This window comes from Leopardus geoffroyi, chromosome B3 (assembly GCF_018350155.1).
Source record: "Leopardus geoffroyi isolate Oge1 chromosome B3, O.geoffroyi_Oge1_pat1.0, whole genome shotgun sequence".
Lineage (NCBI taxonomy): Eukaryota > Metazoa > Chordata > Mammalia > Carnivora > Felidae > Leopardus > Leopardus geoffroyi.
This window is the reverse complement of record NC_059337.1, coordinates 134,549,970-134,576,209: the sequence shown is the minus strand read 5'-3', so window position 1 is coordinate 134,576,209 and position 26,240 is coordinate 134,549,970. Positions and strand designations below refer to the sequence as shown.

General features: G+C 44.8%; 1 long non-coding RNA gene across 2 annotated transcripts in view; it reads right to left on the bottom strand.

Annotated features, from left to right (window-relative positions):
• Positions 1-2,943: 2,943 nt before the first annotated feature.
• LOC123584219 overlaps positions 2,944-26,240 on the bottom strand; it is a 34,019-nt gene continuing 10,722 nt past the window's right edge. The window contains exons 3-4 of one of the 2 annotated variants that reach the window (XR_006705260.1): positions 19,746-19,858; positions 2,944-3,063 (exon numbers count right to left, since the gene is read on the bottom strand). This is a non-coding gene — a long non-coding RNA (uncharacterized LOC123584219). Of the gene's footprint in view, positions 3,064-19,465; positions 19,859-26,240 lie in introns of those variants that run through there. The other variant, XR_006705259.1, reaches the window with a different exon arrangement.

Here is a 26,240-nt window from a genome sequence, read left to right as displayed (position 1 = left end):
TTAAAGAGACTGTCTTTTTTCCATTGGATGTTCTTTCCTGCTTTGTCAAAGATGAGTTGGCCATACGTTTGTGGGTCTAGTTCTGGGGTTTCTATTCTATTCCATTGGTCTATGTGTCTGTTTTTGTGCCAATACCATGCTGTCTTGATGATTACAGCTTTGTAGTAGAGGCTAAAGTCTGGGATTGTGATGCCTCCTGCTTTGGTCTTCTTCAAAATTACTTTGGCTATTCGAGGCCTTTTGTGGTTCCATATGAATTTTAGGATTGCTTGTTCTAGTTTTGAGAAGAATGCTGGTGCAATTTTGATTGGGATTGCATTGAATGTGTAGATAGCTTTGGGTAGTATTGACATTTTGACAATATTTATTCTTCCAATCCATGAGCAGGGAATGTCTTTCCATTTCTTTATATCTCCTTCAATTACCTTCATAAGCTTTCTATAGTTTTCAGCATACAGATCTTTTACATCTTTGGTTAGATTTATTCCTAGGTATGTTATGCTTCTTGGTGCAATTGTGAATGGGATCAGTTTATTTGTCTTTCTGAACAAATCAGGAGACTATAGATGCTGGAGAGGATGTGGAGAAATGGGAACCCTCTTGCACTGTTGGTGGGAGTGCAAATTGGTGCAGCCACTCTGGAAAACAGTGTGGAGGTTCCTCGGAAAATTAAAAATAGACCTACCCTATGACCCAGTAATAGCACTGCTGGGAATTTACCCAAGGGATACAGGAGTACTGATGCATAGGGGCACTTGCACCCCAATGTTTATAGCAGCACTCTCAACAATAGCCAAATTATGCAAAGAGCCTAAATGTCCATCAACTGATGAATGGATAAAGAAATTGTGGTTTATATACACAATGGAGTACTACATGGCAATGAGAAAGAACAAAATATGGCCCTTTGTAGCAACGTGGATGGAACTGGAGAGTGTGATGCTAAGTGAAATAAGCCATACAGAGAAAGACAGATACCATATGTTTTCACTCTTATGTGGATCCTGAGAAACTTAACAGAAACCCATGGGGGAGGGGAAGGAAAAAAAAAAAAGAGGTTAGAGTGGGAGACAGCCAAAGCATAAGAGACTCTTAAAAACTGAGAATAAACTGAGGGTTGATGGGGGGTGGGAGGGAGGGGAGGGTGGGTGATGGGTATTCAGGAGGGCACCTTTTGGGATGAGCACTGGGTGTTGTATGGAAACCAATTTGACAATAAATTTCATATATTGAAAAATAAAAAAAATTAAAAAAAAAACCAGCCCAATCGACCAAAACCGTTATGCTTTCATAAATAAAATTGCAAATCCCCTGGGCTGGCGGGGAGACCCAGGAGTTCTGAGTATGAGAGATTGTCATCCAAAGGCAATAGTTCTACTCCCTAGGGGGACAGATCACAATCTCTGAGGAAAAGGGGGCATTTTTTATGCTAATCAGTGAAGGGTATGTGTTCAAAAAAGTTTGGAAACACTGACCTTATGCCATGTCACCTTCCTGCTTAATCTTTCATTTAGTAGGTCAGAAGGTAAGCCAGATTCTTTGCCTTAATTCTTCTAAAACTACTTCCTGTAAGCAGATTCCTCTGGTCTCCATCTTCCATCACCTTCCTGTAACATTACGCTCCACATGCAGAGAGATCTTGCTCTGTGCCCAGTACAGAACAGACATCTTTCACTTGTATTTAACTTATTAAAATGAATAGGTTAAAGACCGATTTGCATTAATTTTTCTCTTATTCCATTATCTTCCGCTGTTCAGAAGCCTATTATTTGCCAGTCTTTAACCGTTGTGGTGGTTCAAAGATAACCTCTTGCTGTCAGTCAGTGAGCATGTGTTGAACATGCCTTGTAACTGTTGGCCACCGAACCCCACGGATGATTAGATGATCAACAAGCATGGGCCCTGTCCCTGCTCTTGAGAGCGTCCAGGCTGCGTTCTAGGAAACGATGTCTTTCTGGCAAAAGGGCAGGCCTGGCCAGGTGGGATGCTAGAGCTGGCTCATACAAGCTTGTAGGAGCTGATGGTTAACTTTTCAGGGATTTTGTGAGCTGGTGGTTAAACACAGCCATTATTTCAAGTTAAGTTGTATACACTGACAATTAACTAAATAAAAGACAGAGGTACACCCTCAAAGCTCATCACAAAGATGATGGAAACACACTCAAAGTTGATGTGCACTCAAAAGTCCTCATTTCCCAACCGTTTTAGGATGTTTTGCCATGGTCCTGAGGTAATTTGCATCTGTATGGTAGAAATGTTACCTAATGGTGTCCTGCCAGGCACTTCCCAACTCTGCTTCAGCGGTCAGGTACTGTAGCTCAGGTATGGTGTTAGTATTTACATCCCAGAAATCATCAAATGTTACAAACTAGGGTGTGGTTGTTTTTTTTTTTCCCTGAAGAGCTGGTTGTTAACCCTGTAGTAGCACACTGCTGCATAAAAGTGACATAGTATAAGGTAGAGGAACCAAATGAGGAACGAAGAACATTCGGAGGGAGTGGCTCCAATCGGTCCTTGAATGCTAAGCGGAGAGAGATGGGGTGAGGGGTAATGGTGGGTAAATCTGCCTACACACCTGTCTTGAGGGGATTGTCAACATTGTCTTTGGAGGGAAAGATGAGGCTATTTGTTTCAATAATTGGTTTATTGAGATTTAACTCACATACATGGCTTACTTAAAGGGCACAACTCAATGACTTCTTAATATATTCACAGAGTTGTGCAACCATCACCATAATTACCTTTAGAGCATTTTCATCACCCTGAAAAGAAACTCTGGTACCTATTAGGGGACACTCCCCATTTCCCCTCAAGTCCCTTCCCCGCCCAGAATTTTAGGCAACCACTAATCTACTTTCTGCCTTTATAGATTTATAGTGTTGTTGTTTTTCTTTTTAAGCTGACACAGAAACCAGAAACTATGAGTTAATCTTGGAGAGTGTTTCGTGGGTTGCATGCCCCTGTGCCAGTCAGTAATTTACCTGATTTTCCCAGTGTGAGCTTGATAAAATGGCCTCTTGACTGTCGCTGACTCACCCCCTCATAGTGGGCCAACTGGTTTCCCTGGGAGGGAGCGAGGAGGAAAAATTCATACAGGTGAGCTGAGTTGTCATTAGAGATAGCTTCAGGCTGGAGGTAACAGGCTGCGATCTTGATAGTTGAGGAATTCAAAGAAGCAAGCCAGGGTGCTACTCACGTTGGGTGTGACCTGATGTAACTGTACACCCAAAACATTCTAAGGGCTGACAAGCCTCTCTGGAGAACTGTGCGGTGGTCAGTCTCCAGACATTTCTAAGAAAGCCCAAAGCCTGTACAGCTGTACAAACTGTCCTATCACTGACTTGGTGGCCCCAGGAGGAGTGGAAAGAGGGTCTTACTTCCTATTTCCAACAATGCATCACTCCACTGGTTCAGGTGGCCACTTGTGCAGTATAACTTGAGGGCATGATGAAGACTTCACCTATCTTAAAATAAATGCCCATCTCCAGCCTACAACAGTGCCTGAAATCCCTGTCATTCCTCTGAGTTGCACCATCATCCCCAGAGGCTACAAGAAAGGTTCCTGTGATGTGGGCTGGGGTCAGGTGGTTCAAGCCAGCAAGATGTTACATTGGGGAGCAGGGACTGGATCCTGTGTGCAGTGGGACGTTGAGATGTGAGGTGTGGATTGAAGTGGTGAGGAGTAGTGACCATTCTAGATTATAAAGATAAGAGGGTATATTTTGGGGAAAGATGGGTCCAGATGAGAAAGTGAGGAGAGTAGAATAGGCCAGTGGAGAGTACCATTGAAGAGATGTAGAAAGGAAAGGTCCCTACATTTAAGGAAAAATATGGGGCGTTCGTTCCATCCCATCTAGTTCCTTCAGCCACCATTTTCTCTCTGTTATTTGCACAGTCTTCGTCCTCTCCTCCCATCCATACGACAAATAATTGCAAGTATTTATTTTTTGCCTTCGATCTCCTGCTGTTGCCACATATCTGAACTGAATAAAACATCTCTTTTGAAATTCACAAAAGAAATTGATTGAACTGTGTTTTTTTAATCTATGTATTTTTAAAGAGTCTGGATTCCATTAGGAAAAAACACTCCCTTGGAAGAAAAAAAGAACATGGAGTGCATCAAATATTCACTTTCCTTCATGCGCAAGGATGTAGCGGTGAGCACGCTCTTACTGGCCACTTGCCTTGTTGTGGCGGGAGGTGAGATAAAGAAGTATAAGCTGGAAGTATGTCTGTACTCTGTGAGGATCTTGAGAACCAGCCCCCCCCCCCCCGCCCCCCGACCCTCCTGTGCCCTCCAGGGGACAGCATTTCCCAGCCAGGACTCTTGGAGGTTCTTTGGGCAGTGACTGATTAATTTCTTAGCAATCATCACTGTTTTTATGATCTCCAAGTGATCCCACCTGTGTCTATAGGCTCCCAACGTGTTCTTTCTGAATGGTCACCCCGTCTCTGGGACCCTGTCTCCACGCGGGCTACTGTTGCTATTTTTGTTTGTTTTGTTGTTGTTGCTGTAAATTGTGGTAAATGCCCATAACATAAAATTTGCCATTTTTATTTGTTTTGAATTTTTTTCATGTTTATTTATTTTTGAGAGAGAGAGAGAGAGAGAGAGGGCAAGAGGTGGAAGGGCAGAGAGAGAGGGAGACACAGAATCCAAAGCAGGCTCCAGGCTTTGAGCTGTCAGTGCAGAGCCCATCGTGGGGCTCGAACCCATGAACTGTGGGATCATGACCTGAGCCGAAGTTGGACACTTAACCGACTAGGCCACCGAGGTGCCCCCAAATTTACCACTTTTAAAGTGAACACTTCAGTGGCATTAAGTGTATACACAGTGTTGTGCAACCACTAGCACTATCTACTTCCAGAATATTTCATCACTGCAAACGGAAACCTCATATCTATTAAGCAGTTCCTCTCCCCTTCCCCACCCCCTCACAGCTCTTGGCAACCACTAATCTGCCTTCTCTCTATATGGATTTACCTATTCTGAACATTCCATGTAAATAGAGTCATAGAATGTGTGGCCTTTTGTGTCCGGCTTCCTTCATTTAGCAAAACACCTCAAAGTTTGTCCACGTTGCAGTGTGAACCAGCCCCTTGTTCCTTTTTTATGGCTAAATAATATTCTATTGCAGGGATAGACCACACTTTACATACCTGTCATTGCTGTTCTGTATCTCATCTACCCACATGCAAAGCGTGGGCACTTCCTCCATTTCCACAATGACCTCCACTCACAGTTTGCTCCTGGGAATAATGATACTTCATAGAATTCTATGACGGGTAAGTCATACATAACAAATAAAATGACCTGGGGTGCCTGGGTAGCTCAGTCGGTTGAGTGTCTGACTTTGGCTCAGGTCATGATCTCACAGCTTGTGAGTTCAATCCCCACGTCGGGCTCTGTGCTGACAGCTCAGAGCTTGGAGTCTGCTTCAGAGTCTGTGTCCCTCTCTTGCTCTGCCCTTCCCCTGCTCATGCTCTCTCTCTCTCTCTCTCTCTCTCAAGAATAAGAAAAACATTTAAAAAAATGACCCAAAGCATCCAACAATTAGTGCTCAACAATAAATTATTAATGCTATCATTATGAATCTATGAATTCTTCCTAACCCCTTTTTCTGTAGTATCCATCCATGTATTTTACAAAATATCTTTTTAAAAAGTTTATTAATTTATTTTGGGGGGTGTGTGTGGAGAGAAAGAGAGAATCCAAAGTAGGTTCCGTGTTGTTAGCACAGAGCCCAGCGCAGGGCTTGATCCCACGAACCGTGGGATTATGGCCTAAGGTGAAACCATGAGTCGGATACTCAACTGACTCAGTGACTGGGAGCCCCTGTTTTATAACATATCTTAAACGCAATCAGGGTTTGACAGCAGAGAGAGAAGGTGCACGGATTAGGTACTTATAAGCATGGTGTTGAATGCATCCCCCAGAGGTTCCCAAACCGTAGGCCACGGAGTCATAGGGTCTCTGCTACCCAGTTACAGCAGAGAATTCCTGAACCGTGTCTGCAGCAAACATTCTCCAGTGCTGAGTGGCCACTCTTACTCTGCTGCATGGCATGACTGTTTCTCAAATGTGTTAGTCGCTGTTGGGATGAATAAATGATAAGTCATCCAAAGCATTTGTCATCATGTGCCCCCTCAGTCCAGCAAAACTCACAATACCATTCATCTCGGGCGGAGGTCCTCCTGACTTTGAAAAGGTCAGAAGCTACCAGCGCACAACGAAACCGAATGGAACCAAGGCATTTCCTCTTAGTCTGAATATCAAACCATTAACAAGAGTTGATTGAACATCTATTGCGAGTTCGGTACTATCCCAAGCAGCACGGTGGGGGAGTGGGAGTATGAATAAGCAGAAGGTAGTTTCTGTCCTGCACACTTTGAAACTGAGAAGACTAGATCCAGGGGGCAGTGCAATAGTGGAGAATGTCTGCACAAGATTGTAGGGAAGAAAAAATACATTTTCCTCTACCCTTCCAGGATCTTGGCGGAGATACCCCCTGCAATGAAAGAGAAATTAACAGAAAAAAAAAATTAAATTTGTGTGTACTGGGGTCCCAAAGATATGAGACTCAAAAAAGTGACCAAAGTGGGCAGCTTTCATACTTTTTAGACAAAGAAACAATACCTTTGTGAAGAGTTGACAGGACAAAGAAGTATGGGTTTGGGGGTAGAATATGAATGAAGTAACAGGTTTGTTTATACGGCCTTCTCAGCCCTGAATTCCTTCTCTCTGGTGATAAGGATGCCTTCTACACTCCAGGTGCAGAGAGAGTACCTTTGCATGGGGGGTTTATTTTCTGCTTTCAGGGGGACAGAGAAAGTTCAGAGTGTCCTTACGCTGGCTGTTTCCTAAGTAACTTTAATTCAAAATAATCAGTATGCTGGAATGGCACACCTTGGGGCAGCCTGCCCTGAACCCCATCAAGATCAGCTGTTAAATTAGCCAGAGGGATACTAAATAAACTCAACGGGGGCTGATATCCTCAGGAAAGGATTCAAGGAAGCATCTGGCTTAAAGGACAGGGGAAGCTTAAAAGGGGCAGGGGGTTCCAAGCAGGTAGAGATGGGAATGAACAAGAAAGTGAGGATATGGGAGGATGGGTATTGGCTTGCCTAGAGTCCAGGGTCTGATTTGGGAGACATGGTCAATTCCTATAATGAGGAGGTCAGAGGACAGAGCACCAGAGTTGCAAGGGTGACTGATGGGCAACCAAAATCCCTGAAGTTTTAGTGCTGTAGATGGCTGAACCAAAGGTGTGTCCCAGGCAACTCAGTCTGGATGGAGCAGGAGAGCCGGGGGCCAGGGATGGGTTCAGGGGACTCAGGGAGGCTGCAGTTATATCACAAAGACTCCACCAGGGATGAAACAGGAGTCTGTACCCATAGTGTCTCTTTCTCTCTCTCTTTTTAATGTTTGATTGTTTGTTTATTTGTTTGTTTGTTTGTTTAGAGTGGGACAGAGGCAGAAAAGGAGAGAGAGAATCCCAAGCAGGCTCTAAGCTGTCAGTGTAGAGCCCGACGCGGGGCTTGGTTTCATGAACCAAGAGATCATAACCTGAGCCGAAATCAAGAATCAGATGTCTAACTGACTGAGCCACCAGGTCATAGTGGTCCTCATAGTGGTCTCTTATGACAGGAATTGAACGTGTTTGCCCTGTGTACCAACCATCTTCTGCCCTAGACATGCAAATTTGAATTGCCCAGACAGGCTATGGACTTTTGCTTAGCTGCCAGAACTTTTTGCATTATTTCAAGGTTTGGGGAAAGACCTATGCCCCCCGGGAATGGATAAATGGACTGGAAATTTGCTAAGCTGGTTTTATAGATATCTTCCCATACTTGACACTCCTTAGAACAATAGCCCTTCACATGGCAAAGTCCACACTGGCCACACCTTTCACCCACTCTTGTTGAGTGCAAAGGTGGAAGGCTAAGAGGGAGGGTTGTTTAGAGAAGCCAGAGTACTTGGCGGATTTACACCTGAGGATGCAGCCTCTGGGGCTAACCCTTGATAGTCCTTGACAGCTCACCCTAAGTGACCTTGGAGGATGGGGCCTTCACCACCCTCAGCGTGTACATTTCCTTGGATTCTGGCCAGAACAGCATAGAGCAGACAGCCTGGCTCCACGAGAAGCCATGGGCACCTCCCCCTTCCTACTTGTCCTGAGAGCTGACCTGTGTGATTCCTCAAATGGCACCAGGTTGGGGGGGGCTGGGGCACTGGATCATGCACTCCAGGGCCATCAATGGACTCTCTTTCTTAACACCAGCAATCTCCTGCCAGTGTGGCTCCTAGTTTCCTAACTAGGTTGCCCCCCTCCTCCCCCAGAACCTAGGCGGGAGACACTACCCAACCCTCAGGAACATCTTGTCGTCCTCAGCTCGGATGAGGAGTGATGCTCATGGTCAAAGTAACCTGGGAGGTGAAGTTTTAAAAAAACACACAGGCAGGTGGTAGCTCAGGAGGCAGCGACATGAGACAGGAGAGCGGAGCATGTGGGGACAGCATCCCTGCCATTCAACAGCCTACCTTCCCCTCTTCTTTTGTGGGTTGAGAAAAGTGGGGTACATGGATAGTAAATGATCCTTCCTAAGATCCACCTCTGGGGCCGGGACCCGTCTAGTTCCTAATCTGTGGAGGTCTCCCCACAAGAACCCCACGCAGTTTGGAACGCCAGGAACAAGGTGCTTTCCTCTCTGTGCTGTAGTGAAAGTGTGGCCAGGCAGTGGGGAGGGAGGAAAGGCTACGTGGGCACACAGTTCTGCAGCTGCCGACTCCATACCTACCGGATCAGGCACCCCCTCCATCTTCTCGGGCCCGCCCACTACACCTCAATGCTGGACGGACTGATTTCCCCCATCATCATATTAGTGGGTTAAAGGGAGCGCCCGCCTGGGACTGCCCCAGGTGACATCCGTTGTCCCAGGGTAATTATTACTAGTGGCGTCTTTCATTTTTAAAGTGTCCTGGGTTGGACAGTACATTCCTTGGTCGTCCTAGTTATGAGGGACAGGCTTACATAAAGCACACAAGGTAGCTTAAGCAAAGTGACATTCTGTGGTCACGTCCACGTGACAGTCGGATACAGTGGGAACCAGGGACTTGCACCCCACGTGACCCCTCGCTGTCTGTCCTGCTTTTCCCTGAGGCTTCCGTTGCCTTTTCTCTCTGCATTACTGTCCTTGTCTTCGTGACAAGAGCTGCCACCAGCTCCTGAGTTGCACATTTGACAGCTTCCATCATCAAAGGGACACCAACGTTCTCAGGTGCAGGTGTGAAACTGTCCCAAGGCAGGGACTTACGGCCACATTGTGGGCAGGCGGGCCAGGAGGCTTCAGAATGTTCTAACTCTCCAGGCAACCAGAGACAGAACGGAGGAAGAGGCAGTTTTTAGAGGAGAGAAGGTGTAGAATAGACAATCCCTTCAATGTCCAACACAGACAACTTCAAGTAGTTATTAATGATCCCCGTGGCGTGCATCTGATCACTTGTCTGTCATTTATGTACCAGAGAGGAGGCATATTCCTTCTCGGTCCCCCAGAGCGATGTCATTTGATCTGGAGCAGGAGGGGGAGGGGCTTCCTTGCTCAAGGGAGGGATTCTTGGGGAAAGATGCTGGTTCCTAGAATGCATGTGGCTCTAGTTTGGAAGTCCCCTGCCCCTGAGGCTGTGCCTGTGTGTGTGTGTGTGTGTGTGTGTGTATGTCTGTCTCCACAGGACCTGAGGCACTGGGGTTGAAGTCCATTGTGTCATGTAGCATCCCTCACTGAGCGCGACTCAATGGAAAGGAGGCCTCTTCCCTTCCTCTCTCCCTGACTACAGGCCACATCTCTGCCCCGGATGAGCTCTGTCCCAGGTCCCCGTGTGTCAGCAGAGGCACCGCGGCAACAGCAGCAACAATAACACTGTAGAACACAACCCCCCAGGGGGCTCCTCAGCTTTTCTGATTTTCTCTCCAAGAGGCAGAATCACTAGGATGTCCTCGTGGACCGAGGAAGGCCCTGGGATTGTGGGATCTATCGAGGTACTCCCAAGAGGGGGGAAAGGCATTCTCCAAACAATAGCGTGGGGGCTCAGAAGCACATTTAAACTGTCATTTTATTGGGGCACCTGGCTGGCTCAGTTGGTAGAGCCCGTGACTCTTGATCTCAGGGTCTTGAGTTCAAGCCTCATGGTGGGTGTGCAGCTTACTTTAAAAGAAGAAAAAAAAAAAAAGAGTGCAAACTCTCATTGTATTAAGTAACCCCTGGAGAGGTGAAGCTGAGAGTCGTGCTTCGAATTGTTACTTATTTCACTTTTCATGTATCTTTTACTGTAAATTCTTGAGGGCAGGGCCTCTGTTTTCCACATTGTGGTAACCCCAGAGCTGGGAACAGCATTTGGCACGTACACTGAATTCTCAGTAATTTCAGTAATTACTTGCAGTTCCCAATGGGGCCCTGTTCTGCCCGGCTTCCGGCTTGCCTTCTCTGCCTGGAACATCTTCTTCTGACCCTTTGCCTGCCTAACCCCTCCTTGTCCTAGGAGACCCCGTTCAAGTGTCCCCTCTCCAGAATGCCTCCTCCAATTCCCAGGCTGGGCTAGCGGCTCCTGCCTAGGGCTGTCTCAAGGTCCAGACCATTCCGCACTATTGTGGCTGGTTGTGGGTCTGTCTCTTCTACTTCTGGAGGGCAACACAATTCCTGGCACACGGTTGGTGACCAATAAATCTTTTCTGAATGGACAAGATGATTTTGCAAGCAATGTTTGATTCTAGGCACAAATCAGAGGAATAAGACAATGGCCCAGTCCCTTGAACTTCTTTGGGGATTGACTTTCTCAATCTGTGACAAAGAGACCAGGTGACAAGATCCATTTATGTCAACATTGTAGCAAATTGCTAGATTCCGTCTGTGACTCTGACTTTCCAAGGTGGGTCCTGTGAACTGCACCTGCTTTGGACCCTGGGATCAGTCCTGTCCTTAGTCAGGGGGAATTGAAGGAAGCATATGTTCTTTCTTTATTTAAAAATGCTGGGCCACCTGGGTGGCTCAGTCGGTTGAGCGTCCGACTTTGGCTCAGATCATGATGTCGCAGTTCGTGGGTTCGAGCTCAGTGCAGAGACTGCTCCGGATCCTCTGTCCCCCTCTCTCAGCCTCTCCCCTGCTTGCTCTCTCCCAAAAAATAACTAACTAACTTTAAAAAATGCTTACTGAGGGCTCCTGGGTGGCGCAGTCGGTTAAGCGTCCGACTTCAGCCAGGTCACAATCTCGCGGTCCGTGAGTTCGAGCCCCGCGTCAGGCTCTGGGCTGATGGCTCAGAGCCTGGAGCCTGTTTCCGATTCTGTGTCTCCCTCTCTCTCTGCCCCTCCCCCGTTCATGCTCTGTCTCTCTCTGCTCTGTCTCTCTCTGTCCCAAAAATAAATAAACGTTGAAAAAAAAAATTTAAAAAAAAATGCTTACTGAGTGTTATGGACAGAATGTTTGCACAAGTTCCCCTGTCCCACCTCTCATTCATACATTGAAAATGGGGCTTTGGGGAAGTAATTAGATTTAGATGAGTTCGCGTGGGTAGAACCCTGGGCTGATGGGATTAGTGTCCTTATAAGAGACACCAGAGGGGTGCCTGGGTGGCTCAGTCAGGTGAATGCCTGACTTCAGCTCAGGTCATGGTCTTGTGGTTCATGGGTTTGAGCCCTCCATCAGGCTTACTGCTGTCAGCACAGAGCCTGCTTCCTATTCTACATCTCCCTTTCTCTCTGCCCCTCTCCTGTTCATGCTCTCTCTGTCTCTCTTTCTCTCAAAAATAAATAAAACGTTAAAAAAAAGAGACACCAGAGAGCCTGTTCTCTTTCTCTCTTTCTCTACCATGGGGGGCACAGCAAGAAGGTGGACCCCACAAGCCAGGAAAAGAGTTCTCACCAAACCTGAACATGCTAGCTCCCTGACCTCAGACTTCCAGCCTCTAGAACTATGAGAAAATCATATTCTGTTGTCAAAGCCACTCAGCCACGGTATTTTGTTATGGTACCCTGGGCTGGCTAAGTAAGATACTGAGTGACGGGGAATCTGAACAAGTACAAAATAATTACCCGTCAGAGCTGTGGACACAGTGCTCTGAAGCTTAGGGAGTGGGCAGTCCACTTGGCTGAGGAAGAAGAAAAATATGTGGGCAGGCATCACAGAAAAGCCCTTTGAACTGGCCCATGAACAGAAGCAAGGGTTTCCTAAGCACGGATCGGGAGGGAAGACCTGCCTGGGTGAGGGCAGGGGGAAGGGGTGAGATTTCCCAACCTATCTAGGAGGCAGGGCAATTGACTGCTCCCTTAGTTTTAAAAACCACACCCCAGCCTCCTTGAGAAGCACAAAATTGCAGGCCCTTCCCTAACATTTGGTACAGAAAATGAAATACTGTGAGTACAGAACAAAGCAAAGCTACGGGGAGGAAGCACAGCTTTGTTTTCAATCTGCATGTCCACATCCTCAATCTCACCACCAGCTTCAGTGCATCCGCCTGGTAAGGCCCCCCTCTGCGCTGGACAGCACAAGTTTGCACGGGGTGGCAGCGAAGGCAAAGCGTGTACACAGGGAAACACGGGGAGCCCTTGGTGGCAGGGTGGGACAGCAACTGCGGCAGACAGAGCAGGGAGGACCACTGCCATTGTCTTTAGGGCTGAACATTAGTGCTGGGGGTTAGGGAGGGCGGAGAGGAAGAGAGGGACTCGAGATGGGTGACGGGGGAGAGAACTGTTAAAGCGTGGAGCTGAGTGGATGGGGGGCAAGCAGGAGCTCAGGCCCTTGGTCCAGGCAGCACCCCTCCCTCATCCGACAGTATGTACCACTAGGGCTGCTGTAGCCAGAGACGGTGCTAAGCACTGTGCATGCAGCAAAGACCCGCAAAAGCAATCCTCCTATTTGCATGGAACTTGTGTTTGAGAGGGGGGAAGATGGGCAGCCAACAAATGGATAAATGCATGAGCAAGATCATCTAGTTAGTGGTCGAGGCTGGGAAGACAATACGGGGGGTGAAGAGATGGGGGTGGGACAGGGTGGAAGGAAGCTTGGGGGTCATGGAAACCACTCTAAGCTGAGACAGCTGAGCTGAGTCCTGAGCAATGCGTTAGCAGTGAGCTATGGGAAGTCTGGAGGCAGAGCATCTAGAGCTCTAAGACAGGAACACGTATTTCTTACATAGTAAAAAAAAAAATTTTAAGAGTAAACATTGCTGGTATGCCCGTTCTTAAGTTGACATGGAAGCAAGGAGACATCCCCATTCCCCAGGAAGGAGCTTCAAGCAGCATATTCTCCCTTCTCCTTCTGTTCTTGCTTGCCCACAATCGGACATATGGAGACCCACTCTTTTCTGGGTCTTTCTCACTTTGTTCTATAAGAGTGAGGCAGACCACAACCCTCAGTGTGGTAGAGGTGTAAATGTGCTTAGAGCAGGCTCACAAACAAGACTCCTCTATACTGTTCTCCATATGCAGATTTAGGGTTGAAAGTGGGGGCGGGGCACATGATGCCTGCCCTCTTTCAGAATGAAAGATGCCCACTTAGAGCTCCAACAAAGTTAACCAAAGCCATCGTTGGGGATGATGGAGTCTACACCAAGCCTGAGCTTCACTGGGATCCTTAAGTCCTCCTTACACTCGTTTTCAACACTGAAGGCAGGAAGCGTGGTTAACTGTCACCCTCCAACCTCTAGGAGCTGGCCTCAATCTTATAGAATACCAGAGTTCCACACTGAGGGCTGGGAAATGTTGAATTACAGGAGTCACAACCTCAATAAGTCAAATGTAGGCCATATGCTCACAAGATTTGCTGGTCTCCCTGGCACTGAGACCTAAGAAACCTTTCCCTCCGTGAAGGGCGTGATGAGGTACACTTGGTTCTCAACAGTGTCCCTGAAGTGACCACAATAACAAGTTCCATGTGGCTGTTTGTTAGAAGGTCCCTAAATCAAGGCCAAGAGCCTGAGTAAAAGCAAACCGATTTGGTCAGAATGGTAGGTGGGAACATCACAGGGGCCACACCTGGGTCGTGTACCTCTTTCACGGGCAGAGGGTTGCCTGTCTCACACTTTATCTTGGAATCCCTCCCAAATATGAAAGGGTTTTTGCATGCTGGTGGTCCAACTGACAAATACCCTTCACATGTTCTTTCGAGCACAATTTCCCTCATTTCTGCTTTTCCAGATGCTGCTCAGCTGTGGTAGGTTGAATAATGGCCCCCAAAGATGTCCACAGTGATTGCTGTAACCTGTGAAAACATCATTCCCTCACATAAAGGGGACTTTGAAGATGAGATTAAGCTAGGGATCTTGAGATGGGGAGATTTTCCCAGATTTTCGAGGCAGGTCCTATGTAATCACAGGGTCCCTATAAGGAGGCAGGAGGGTCAGGGAGAAGAGAGGAGATTCAACAATGGGAATAAAGGTTGGATAGATAGTCTTTGAAGACACAGGAAGGGTTCATGGGCCAAGGAATGCAGATTCTGGAATCTGAAAGAGCATGTAAAATCAGATTTTCAGAATCTGGAAAGGACAAGGAAACGGATTCACCCTTAGAGACTCCAGAAGGAACACAGCTTTGCCAACATCTTGATTTTAGCCCATAAGGCCCAGACTTCTGACTTCTGGGACTGTAATAAATGTGTGTTGTTTCAAGCCACAAAATATGTGGCAATGTATTACAACAGAAAGGAAACTAACACACCAGCTAAAATCCTCCAACCTTTGGAAAGGTTCTGTAGGCCTAGACCTGAGGTCTTCAAGGACTGTGCTAGTTTATGAATGCCTATTACTTGCTATTTAGGCATTCAAAAGTTAATACCGTGCTGCTGTGGGATGGGCCTCCCGTTTTCATCTTGGGCATGTCCCTTGGGTTAGTTGACACGGCATTTCTAGAACACAGAGCAGGGCTTTACCTATTTTGGTCAGTGAAAAATAAACTATTTTTTCCCTGGGCTTCTTTGCATTTCTCGAGAGAACGAACACTGCACAAAGCACACACAAGGTACTCATATATTTGTTGATCATTTTCCTGAAGTTTAAAGCATTTTCCCCAGGACCCTTCTTTTGGCACTGGTTTCACACTTATAGTTGAAGGCCTTTTTTTTTTTTTTTTTAAAGTTTACTTATTTATTTTGAGAGAGAGACAGTGTGAGTGGAAGAGGGGCAGAGAGAGAGGAGGGAGAGAATCCCAAGCAGGTTCCGCCCCACCAGCACAGGGCCCGATGCAGGGCTCAAACCCATGAAGCCATGAGATCATAACCTAAGCTGAAACCAAGAGTCGTACGCTTAACTGAGTCACCCAGGCGCCCCTATAGTTGAAGACCTTTTGTATGAGTTTGGGACTGGTTGAATAAAATGGGGGAAACCATTAAAAATGGCAACACCTTCTCTATAAACATTTATAAACGTGTAATCATTCACCAAATTTTGATGGAGGACCAAGGACTTGGTGTGTGCGCTAATAGGAGTTCTTGCTAGTCACGCTTGCCTAAATAACATACAAACCTCATCTGTTATTTCCAGGTTGGGTCTCTATAAAATGGCATGAGGTTCCTCAAAAAGTTAAACATAGAATCACATACTTCTAGGTATATAAAAGAGTTGAAAGCAGGGACTGAGACATCTGTACGCCAATGTGCATAAGAGCATTGTTCACAACAGTCAAAAGGTGTAAACAACACAAATGTTTACCAACGGATAAATGGATAAACAAAATGTGTGATAGTGGCAATGGAGCACCACTCAGCTATAAAAGCAAAACGAACATTTGTTGGATGGCCCTTGAAAACATCATGTGAAGTGAGATATGCCAGTCACAGAAGGAAGAATATCATATGATTCCACTTATATGGTAAGTGCCTGGAAGAGACAAATGCATAAAGGCAGAGAGTGGAGTAGAGGTTACCACAGGGGTAACAGTGGAGGAGGGGGTCACAGGGGATTATTGTAGAATGAGTAGAATGAGTACAGAGTTTGTGTTGGGGTTAATGAAATGTTTTGGGCGGGGGTAGATAGTGGTGATGGCTATTATAACATGGTGAATGGATTTAAGCCACTGAACAGCACACTTACAAATGGTTAAAATGGTAAATATTATGTTTTATATATTTTACCACAAATTTTAAAAGTTATAAAAACAGGGGTGCCCGGGTGGCTCATTCGGTTGAGCGTCTGATTTCAGACGTTCCTGGGTTCAAGCCCCACATTGGGCTCTGTGCTGATAGCTCAGGACCTGGAGTCTGCTTGGATTCTGTGTCTCCCTCTCTCTCTGCCTCTACGCCACTTGCTCTCTCTCTGTCTCTCAAAAATAAACATTAAAAGAATTTTTAAAAAGTCATTAAAAACATTCAAATCTCTTCTCTGAAGTTATTCTAGTGTAGTAATATGAAATGTAAGCATCCCCCCCCCTTTTTTTTTTGCAGAAGACTCTTTACCACATGGTTGTTTCTAATTATAAAATATTCTAAAGACCTTATAGTTTACTAGCAGGTGATTTGTTAGGAAATTAATATGTGTCCAAAGTATGGACAGGCCTTAGAAGTCATGTTTACGAAGAGATTTTGCTGACACGAAGGAATGCTTATAATATAATGTTAAGATAAAAAAAAGCAGAGTAGGGGTGCCTGGGTGGCTCTGTTGGTTCGGCGTCAGACTCTTGTTTTCGGCCAGGTCATGATCTCAGGATTTATGAGATCAAGCCCTGCATTGGGCTCTGCCCTGGCAAGGTAGAGCCTGTTTGGGATTCTGTCTCCCTTTCTCTCTGCCCTTCCTCCACTCACACACATACACACACACTCTCTCTCTCTCTCTCTCTCAAGATAAATAAATAAATAAACGTTAAGAAAATTTTTTTTAAAAAAGACAGAGTATACTATTGTGCTTAGTATGATTCCCAGGTATGTTCAAAATAAAAAACCCCAGGGCATCTGGCTGACTCAGTCAGTGGAGCATGTGACTCTTGATCTCAGGGTTGTGAGTTCCAGCTCTACTTTGGGGGTAGAGATCACTTAAAAAAAAAATCTTAAAAAAAAATTACAAACCTATATAAGAGAAATATTAGGAGAAAGTACTCTAAAACGTAACACAGGTTGCCCCTACATGATTGGAAAGAAGGTTACTTCCCCCCATCTCTTAATTACTTCCCTGTACTCTCCGGTTTTCCTCAGAGAGCCCGTATTACTTTAAAGACCAGAAACCAAAACCCAAAAATGTCCCAAGCCCCAAAACTTCAGTGTGGCATAGTCCTTGCTTATTTGGGCGTCTGCCACATCCTCCCTGGTACAACACTCTCTGTCTTCTTTTCTAACAACTGCTACTTTAATCCTAGTTGTTGAGGTCAATCTAGTGTTTTCAAAAAGAGGCATAGGCTTGTCCACAGAAACGCATACATATCTGTCAGTGAACGGATGGGTGAAAAGACAGAGAAAGAAAAGGACTCCAAGGAGGAGACCCACTGCGGGCGGGGCGGGGGGTGGGGGTGGGGGAGGAAAGCGTTTCATTCTCCCCCACTGTAACCTCACCCTGAAAAATTAGGTTCTAAAACCACAAGTTTCTGTTTTCAGTATAAAAGCAGACGACCAAGTCCCTTGAAAGTAAATGTAAGGTCAAGGTTATTAAATTCAGTTTTGAGTTCAATTGTTCACTAGCATACCATCCAAAGTAACTTTTACGGACATTGATATTGCCTTTAAAAATAATCAAAACAAAATAGTTAGTTTTTTAAGGCCCACCAATGCTTATTGCACCACAAAGACTCTATCAGCAGGGTCTGTATTGCAGGATGTTATTAAAAAGAAATTTATATATTTTTGTTCTGTTTACTCTGCCATCAGTGATTCCCCAGCTCTGCGTGGTTGCCATGGCCCCAGGGCTTGGCATATGACGCCCTCCCCACATGTAGCCTCACTACGCTGGGCGTTTGCTGTCCCCAGAACTTCCTGGGGACTTCCTGCCTTTTTGTTTTTGTTCTTCTGCTCTGTCTGCCTGGAATGCCTTCTCCAGCCCTTGCCCGTGCCCACAGGTCTTTCAGTACTTAACCCTAGTATGGCCATCCCTGTGAAGTTTCCCCTCCCCCTCCTAGTGGGCTTGAAGCCCTTGCCCCTTCCCCCTCTCCTGATTAGTCCCTCTGCAACCTGCCTCTGTGCCCCGATAAGTTACCTGGGGTCTGCTCTGTGCACACCCCAGGGGTGATGAGACAGATCACATGAGCATGCCCAGAAGAAAAGTTTAGGACTTTTGTTATCATCCCATTGTTTTTTTGTTTTTTTTCAACGTTTATTTATTTTTGGGACAGAGAGAGACAGAGCATGAACGGGGGAGGGGCAGAGAGAGAGGGAGACACAGAATCAGAAACAGGCTCCAGGCTCTGAGCCATCAGCCCAGAGCCCGACGCGGGGCTCGAACTCACGGACCACGAGATCGTGACCTGGCTGAAGTCGGACGCTTAACCGACTGCGCCACCCAGGCGCCCCTCATCCCATTGTTTTAAATTCTGCTTTGTCGTGCGCGAATGATAATAGAATGTTTGTACCATTATTAATAACCCTTATTTAGCACTTATATACTGTGTTTCAGGGACAGTTCTAAGCAAGTTACATATATTCACTAATTTATTTCTCAAAACAATCCAATAAAATAGATACTATTTTTATCCCCATTTTTCAGGGGAGGAAACTGAAGCATAAGGCTAGGAAATTTGTCCAATGCCATAAAGCTAGTAAGTGGTAGGTCTGGGATTTGAACTCAGGCAGTTTGACTGGATAGCTCTAACTGTATTCATAGCCCTGACTATGCTGCTTGTATACATTGGTAATGTAGTATAGTGCTACATATTATACATATTTTTTAATTTTTATTTTATTATTTTTTTAAATATGAAATTTATTGTCAAATTGGTTTCCATACAACACTCAGTGCTCATCCCAAAAGGTGCCCTCTTCAATACCCATCACCCACCCTCCCCTCCCTCCCACCCCCCATCAACCCTCAGTTTGTTCTCAGTTTTTAAGAGTCTCTTATGTTTTGGCTCCCTCCCTCTCTAACCTTTTTTTTTTTCCTTCCCCTCCCCCATGGTCTTCTGTTAAGTTTCTCAAGATCCACATAAGAGTGAAAACATATGGTATCTGTCTTTCTCTGTATGACTTATTTCACTTAGCATCACACTCTCCAGTTTCATCCATGTTGCTACGAAAGGCCATATTTCATTCTTTCTCATTGCCATGTAGTACTCCATTGCATATTATACATATTAAGTAATATGCATGTAAAGGATGTGCACGCCCAAACTTTTTCTTGGTGAGAGTATACAACAAAAATAATTATATTCCATAACTTTCTTCAATCATTGGTTATGCCAGGGGTGGGTGACATTTTTCTGTCAAGGGCCAGATAGTAAATAGTTTAGGCTTTGTAGACCAAGAGGCAAAATCAAGAAAATTATATAGAGAATCATATAACAAATTTTCACAAATTTTTATTGAGGTCAAAATATAATAATAATTGAATATTTTATCATAACAGACTACTAATGAGAAGAATGGAATTCTTTCCCATAGGATAATATTTCACCTATGACATTGGGGCTTAAAGTTGGCATTCCCTATCATCAGATCTGTAAAAACCACTCTTAACTTGTGGCCCCCAAATAGACAGCAGATTCTGCCTGAAGGCCATAGTTTGCCGATCCCTTGTGCCACTATTGCCCAAATTAGTGCAAACTTCTCCGCAATACAGGCCCAAGTACCTTTCCAGCTTTGATTGTTGCTGTTCCTCTGATGATTTTTTTTTTTTTTCCATCCAACTGGATTACTGGTATTCCTCGGACATTCTCTGGTTTCTCCTGAAAGTGCTCATGGTCTAGTAGAACAAGCAGAAGTCAAGAAGATCTGGGTTCAAATCTGGATTGTCACTTTACAGCTCTACACCTTTGAGCAAGTGATTTCGCCTCTTTGTGCCTCACATACCCCATCTGTATGTAACATGGTTTCTAAGCCTCAACATGTTGTGGGCAGAGACGGAGTCACCAGTTTTCCTGGTATTCATCCCCACCTTCTCATTTAGAGCATCTTGGTCCCTGTTGAAGCCTTCCTCATGACTGCTAGGGGTCCCACTCCTAGAAGCCCATGCCTGCTGGGCACCACCATTGTCCAGCCAGGCACCATGGACCCTGCTGGTGCCCTGGGTTCAGACCCCACCTGTGATATCAGAGTGGTTTGCTCAGTCATCTGGGATGACTTGGGGAGGCGGTTGCCTTGTCCTGTCTACAGTCCACTTAGAGGGGTGCTAGAGAAATCTACTTATGGCCCAATGTTTAAGAATTTCTGGTAATATAATCCTTCCATGTCAGCCCCCACGCTACAGAATTCAAAAAGATCACTAGAGCACGAACCAGGAGAAGCCTCAAAGGCCCCGCCTGGAGACTAACTTTAGAACCGCCTGCTTCTCCAACGACCCTGACATTCTTATCAGAGAAATTTCCTAGTGTCTGGCTGGGCTGCTTTTTCTCCTGGGATGTTCACTCTGGAAGGCTTAATGGCTCCTCTGAAAACAGTTCTCTGTTGAGCTTATCCCACTCATTCACTTGGACTTGAAGTAACATCCCCCCAACTATCACATGTCCCAGGGTCAAGAATAAAAGCAATGATTTAATTGCAACTTGCTTTTGCATTAAATAACAGCTTAGAATAAGCATACGGAGCTCAGCTTCTGCTGATACACACTGCTGAGTTCCTCTTCGTTCTTTTGTTCCCTGTCCTGGTGACCTGGCTCCTCTCACTGCAGATGACATGGCCAATGGGGGCAGTGTCCCCATATGCAGCCTTCTCAGAAAATATACACTAATGGCTTCTGGGGGATTTCCCAGATGCAAGTGTGCACAGAGTATACAGGGTCTGTAGCGTTCATTTCCCCTGAACACTCCAGATGTGTCTGCCTGGTGTGAACAGCGTCACCTCTGACAGCTGCAGACCTCACCTGTCCGTAGGCTGCAGACGCTTGTCCACACTGCACAGCTGTGCTGCGTTATTTCAAGTCATGATTCTGTCTGCTCTCAGCTGGCCTGTGCTGGGCAGAAGTGGATGTTCGCAGCCTGCCTTGGTCCAGTCCAACAGAACCACATCTGTGTTGTTAACCATTCCCTCATAGGAACCAGTGTGCAAATATATTTTTAATAGCTTCCTGATCCTTCATCATCAAAATATGTTTTATTTAACCATTCTCTTACTGTTAAACAAACATGTCATTTTCAAATTGTTTGCTTTTGTAAAGATTGCTTCAGTGAACATATCGTACATGAACCTTCGTGTCATTCAATATGAAAGGTACACAATCATGATGAAACTGAATGACAAAGCAGACACTGTTTGAGTCTTGGCCATAATCTCCCAACCAAAAGAAAGTTAGAAGTGCCTGCTCTTCTTTTGGTAGCTGAGTTGTCTTAGAACTGAGTGTGGCCATGACACCACAATTCTCTGTCAGTTTCCCAAAAGACTGGAAGTCGTAAAAGGGATTCTTTGGGAGGAGACCAGCACATAAACGGAGTTCTTAAAAACTTAAGAAGGATGCATGTGTTCCAGAAATGCTCTTCGTGGGTCACCATTGGATACAGGAGTCAGCATATTCCAAGGACTTCCGATGAGAGGCTCACTTTCTTTTCTAATGTATTTTGTTATTTCAGGTGTCTAATTATTTAAATAAGTTTAATTAAATAAAATAAACTGCAGCCCATTTCATCAGACAGGATGACATCAACCTCGAAATGACTGGAAATTTCATCACAGAGTAACCTTGGGATATTTCTGAGGTTTGTTTCCTGCCCCCACGTTGTACCATCCAAATGCATTCTTAATTTCTCCAACAGAGGCGATAGTTTGTTTGCAATCACAATACCACCACTTTGTACATTATCTCATTTGATTCTCGGAACAATACTCTCAAGTACAAACAGCTATTTTTATTATCTCAGTTTATTAGAGGCAAGAAGCTCAGGCTCAATGATATTTAAATGGTTTCTGGTCCATTTCCCAGTTTCCAGGCAGGCCTCTGGCTAAAAATGGCCCCTGTCACCAAAGTATGCAAACCTAGCAGATCAGCTATTCAAGCACGGGTTCACTCATGGGGGTTCTGGTCTTAGTCCCCGCCCCCCCCCCACCCCGCCCTTTGATACCTGAATATAGTATTCGTGAGTCCTTCATATGTGCTGTTGGCTCTGTCATCCAAAAGGAAGAAGATTTTTTTGAGCCCAAATGACTTAAGAGAAGAAAAGGAGAGAGACCAGCTGGTTTAGGATCTAAGAGAGGCAGTGGAGTTGTGAATGTTACAAGAATTAGGAAATGATCACCAGATCCACTCTAGAAAGTGTCTGGCTCAAAGAAGACACACTGCCTGGGTTTGTTTAAAACAGGCTTCTGGGATAGGCAGGGGGTAGGGGTGGGGGGGTGGGGGGGTCCTGTGATGGCTTTTACTTTTGTTCCCTCTACAAATCTCATTTCAGGTTTTCTATCCCACAAGCAATGTCTAGAGGCAGCAAACTAGTTGCTGCAGCTGGCCTACAGTCACAGTTGAACTTGAATTATTTGCCAACCTTTAAAATCATTACTTAATATTACTTAATAATCTGGATTTTGGGAGCACCTGGGTGGCTCAGTTAAGAGTCCAACTCTTGGTTTTGGCTCAGGTCATGATCTCGTGATTTGTGGGATGGACCCCTGCCTCAGGCTCTGTGCTGACAGCATGGAGCCTGCTTGGGATTCTCTGTCTCCCTCTCTCTCTGCCCTCCACCACTCACGTGCACGCTCTCTCTCTCAAAATAAATAAATAAACTTTAAAAATAATAATAATTTAGATTTTGATGTTTCTTGAAAAATCACAAGACTGGGCTGTGGTTGGCCAGCATTCCTGCGTGGCAGCAGCTGACGAGTGACTGACTGCCACTTTGAATGAAGTATGTGTATTGCCACCACCATCCCCCCCACGTACCCCCCACGCCCAGTGGCTGCTTCATTTTACCTCTCTGGCCTATGTAAATATTTAAGTCTGAAATTTGTGAAGGAAAGAATATGATCCTAAGGCATATAAGCACTGAATAGTGAACAAATCTATGATATCTGTTGAAAAAGAGGCCCAAATTTCTCACCCTTCTTTATCAGTCCTTAAGCATGTAGTTCCTAGAATGCTATGGTTAGTGGCAGGCACCTCAGCTTTGGGATCAGAGAGTGGGTTTGAGCCCTAGCTCCAGCATTCATGAGCTTTGTGATGTCAGGGGGGAAAATAAAAGTCATGGTTTAGATAGGATGGTTCCCCAAGTGGCATACAAGAATCCAAGGAATGGCAGGGGACCACTCTTTGGGGTACACATGGAGGAACAGGAAGCTGAGCTTCCTAGCTGAATCTCAGAGAAGGCCAGGAGGTGAAAACATCAAATGCCACAGAGGATGTGAGACACAGGGCTGGAGACAAGAGAATTAATTGAAAGTCTGAATATGGAACAATTGGGCCTTCCTATCTCACCCCCTATCCCTAAAGCAAGGTCTCTATCACCCAGGAAAGGTACTATCAGATTCCACTCTTTTTTTTAATGTTTATTTTATTTTTGAGAGAGAGAGAGTGAGCGAGAGTGCACATGTGAGCGGGGGAGGGGGAGGGGCAGAGAGAGAGGGAGACACAGAATCTGAAGCAGGCTCCAGGCTCTGAGCTGTCAGCACAGAGCCTGACATGGGGCTGTAACTAAGACCTGAGCTGATATCCAGTTGGACACTTAACTGACTGAGCCACCTAGGGGCCCCCAGATTCCACTCTTAAAAAAAAAAATCAGTACCTCTGGAGGGAGAAAGTCAGCACATTGTAGTATTAAGGACTGCTGGGCATTTACATGAAGCCTTTGCAAGCCCAGGCACACAGAACTAACCAGATTTTTGGAGCTTCACTCTTTTTTTTTTTTTTTTAATTAATTTATTTATTCTGAGAGAGAGAGCAAGTGGAGAGGGACAGAGAGAGAGAGAGGGAGAGAGAGAACTCCAAGCAAGCTCAGGCCCACAGCATGTGGCCTGATGTGGGGCTTGAACTCAGGAACCTGTGAGATCATGACCTGAGCTGAGATCAAGAGTCAGATGCTTAACCGACTGAGCCACCCAGGCACCCCGATGGAGCTTCATTCTTAATTAAGAATGGACAATGAAGAATCTCCAGACACTTCAGGAAAAGATTTTATAATGAAAGAGAGAAACTACTGGATGTTAGCTGAACCTGCTGTGGCAATCATTTCACGTATATGTAAATCAAACTGTCACACTGTATGCCTTAAACTTATACAGTGATGTATACAGTGATGTACATCAATTATTTCTCAATAAAACGGGGGGGGGGATGAAAGTAAATAGGAAAACACAAGAAGCTTGGAGGAAACAATCAATTATTTTAAGAAGAGAACCCAAATCAAAGCAAACTGAACAAAAAAACCTCTGGTTAATATATTCAGAAAGACTCATGAAGCTATTTCGTCCACAAAAGAACAGAATGCTATGACAAAGAAAAAACAAGATGAGCTCTTACAAATTAAAAATATGCCTGTTACAGTTATAAAAGAATCAATAGAAAGTGTGAGAGTTAAATTATGGTACTCTCTGAAAGTAGAACCAAAAGACAGAGATTTAAAAAAAAAAAGGTAAGGAAAAGGAAAGGAAAATAAATACAGGATGTCCAATATCCAACTAATAGTAGATTGAGAGAAAAAGAGCAAAGACAACCAAGGAGGAGGACAGTACCAAAGAAATACGACAGGGGAATTTTCCAGCACTGAATGCCACACATCTTTAGACAGAAAGGGCCCACTGAGTGGTAAACACAGAGTTTGAAACAAAAATCCACTTAGTCACATAATCTGATTTTAAACATCAAAGTTAAAGGAACAGTTGGAAAACTTCCAGTATAAAAAAAAGGTCATCTATAAAGGAATGAAAATAAAACAGATTTCTCATGGGCAACCCTGGAGACTAGAAGGCAATAGTGTAACGCCTTCAGTATTCTGTAGGAAAATGATCTTCAATCTATGACGTTGTACTCAAACTATCAGCCTACTGTGGGTGCAGAATAAAGATCTTCTGGGACAAACAGGGCTCAGAAAATTAACCTCTCACACACCATTTCTTTGGAGGATACTTGAAAATATGCTACAGCAAAACAAAAACATAATCTAAGAAGTAAGAAGATATTGATCTTGGAAAATCTAGAATTGACCCAGAAAAGCCATTAAGGGAAATCCCATCATGTGAGCACTGCATGAAGATGGTGGGCCTCGGGGAGGGGGGGTGGGGGCTTAAAAACTCAACAGAATACCTGATTGGTTGAAGAAGCTGGGGGAAAAAAGAGCAGTAATAAAGAAAAATGCAACAAGATAAAAGAAAGACAAATAGAAAACCCAAGAGGAAAAAACGTTGTACCACAAAAAGAACAATCTTCATAAACATTTTGCCTCTTCAGAAAACAGTATTTATAGAGTCACAACAATGTAAATGCTGTTTAAATGCTATTCATGTTTTATGATAAGTCTGTGGGAGAATTAGTTACCAAGAAGAGAATGCAAATATTCTTATCCTTCAAATTGTATATGGCAGAGATTTGGAGGTAGACATGAAAGAGAAGTGTAGAGATGCTGTTACCTTCATCCTTTTTTCTGAGCAGTCAGGAGATAACTACCTTTAGTTGATGGAATAAGAAATAAAGGTGCATTAATGTAACACAGAAAACCTATAGAAAAACAAAGTTATGTAACTATATAAAGAGGAGAGTGGGTGTGGGTGACAATGTGTTCAATCCTCATTTATCATGTAAGGACGAAAATACAGGAGGCATAAAACAATCAATAGTGATAAGAGCAAATTACTTAAAGGTATAGAGATGACACCAGAAGAAATATCAGAAAGAGATAAAAATGATTATTTCTGAGGACCAAGAAAAAGATGAGGTGGGGCAGAGATATTTTCACTATGTTTGTCTCCTCAGCCCCCCACCATGTTGCTTTCCTACCCACTCCCCACCCATTGCCTCCCTCTCTCCTTCGTCTCTAGTTCTCTGGCCCCATCTTGTCTACTTATTCATTTAAAACCTTTGCTTGTTTGGTTGGTTGGTTGGTTGGTTGGTTGGTTTAAAAAGTCAACTAGTACAAAAGGCATAATCTGACTCAAAGTCTCCATGAACATCCCATCCCAAACTAGAGTCTTCCAGCTGTCACATAAAACAGTCC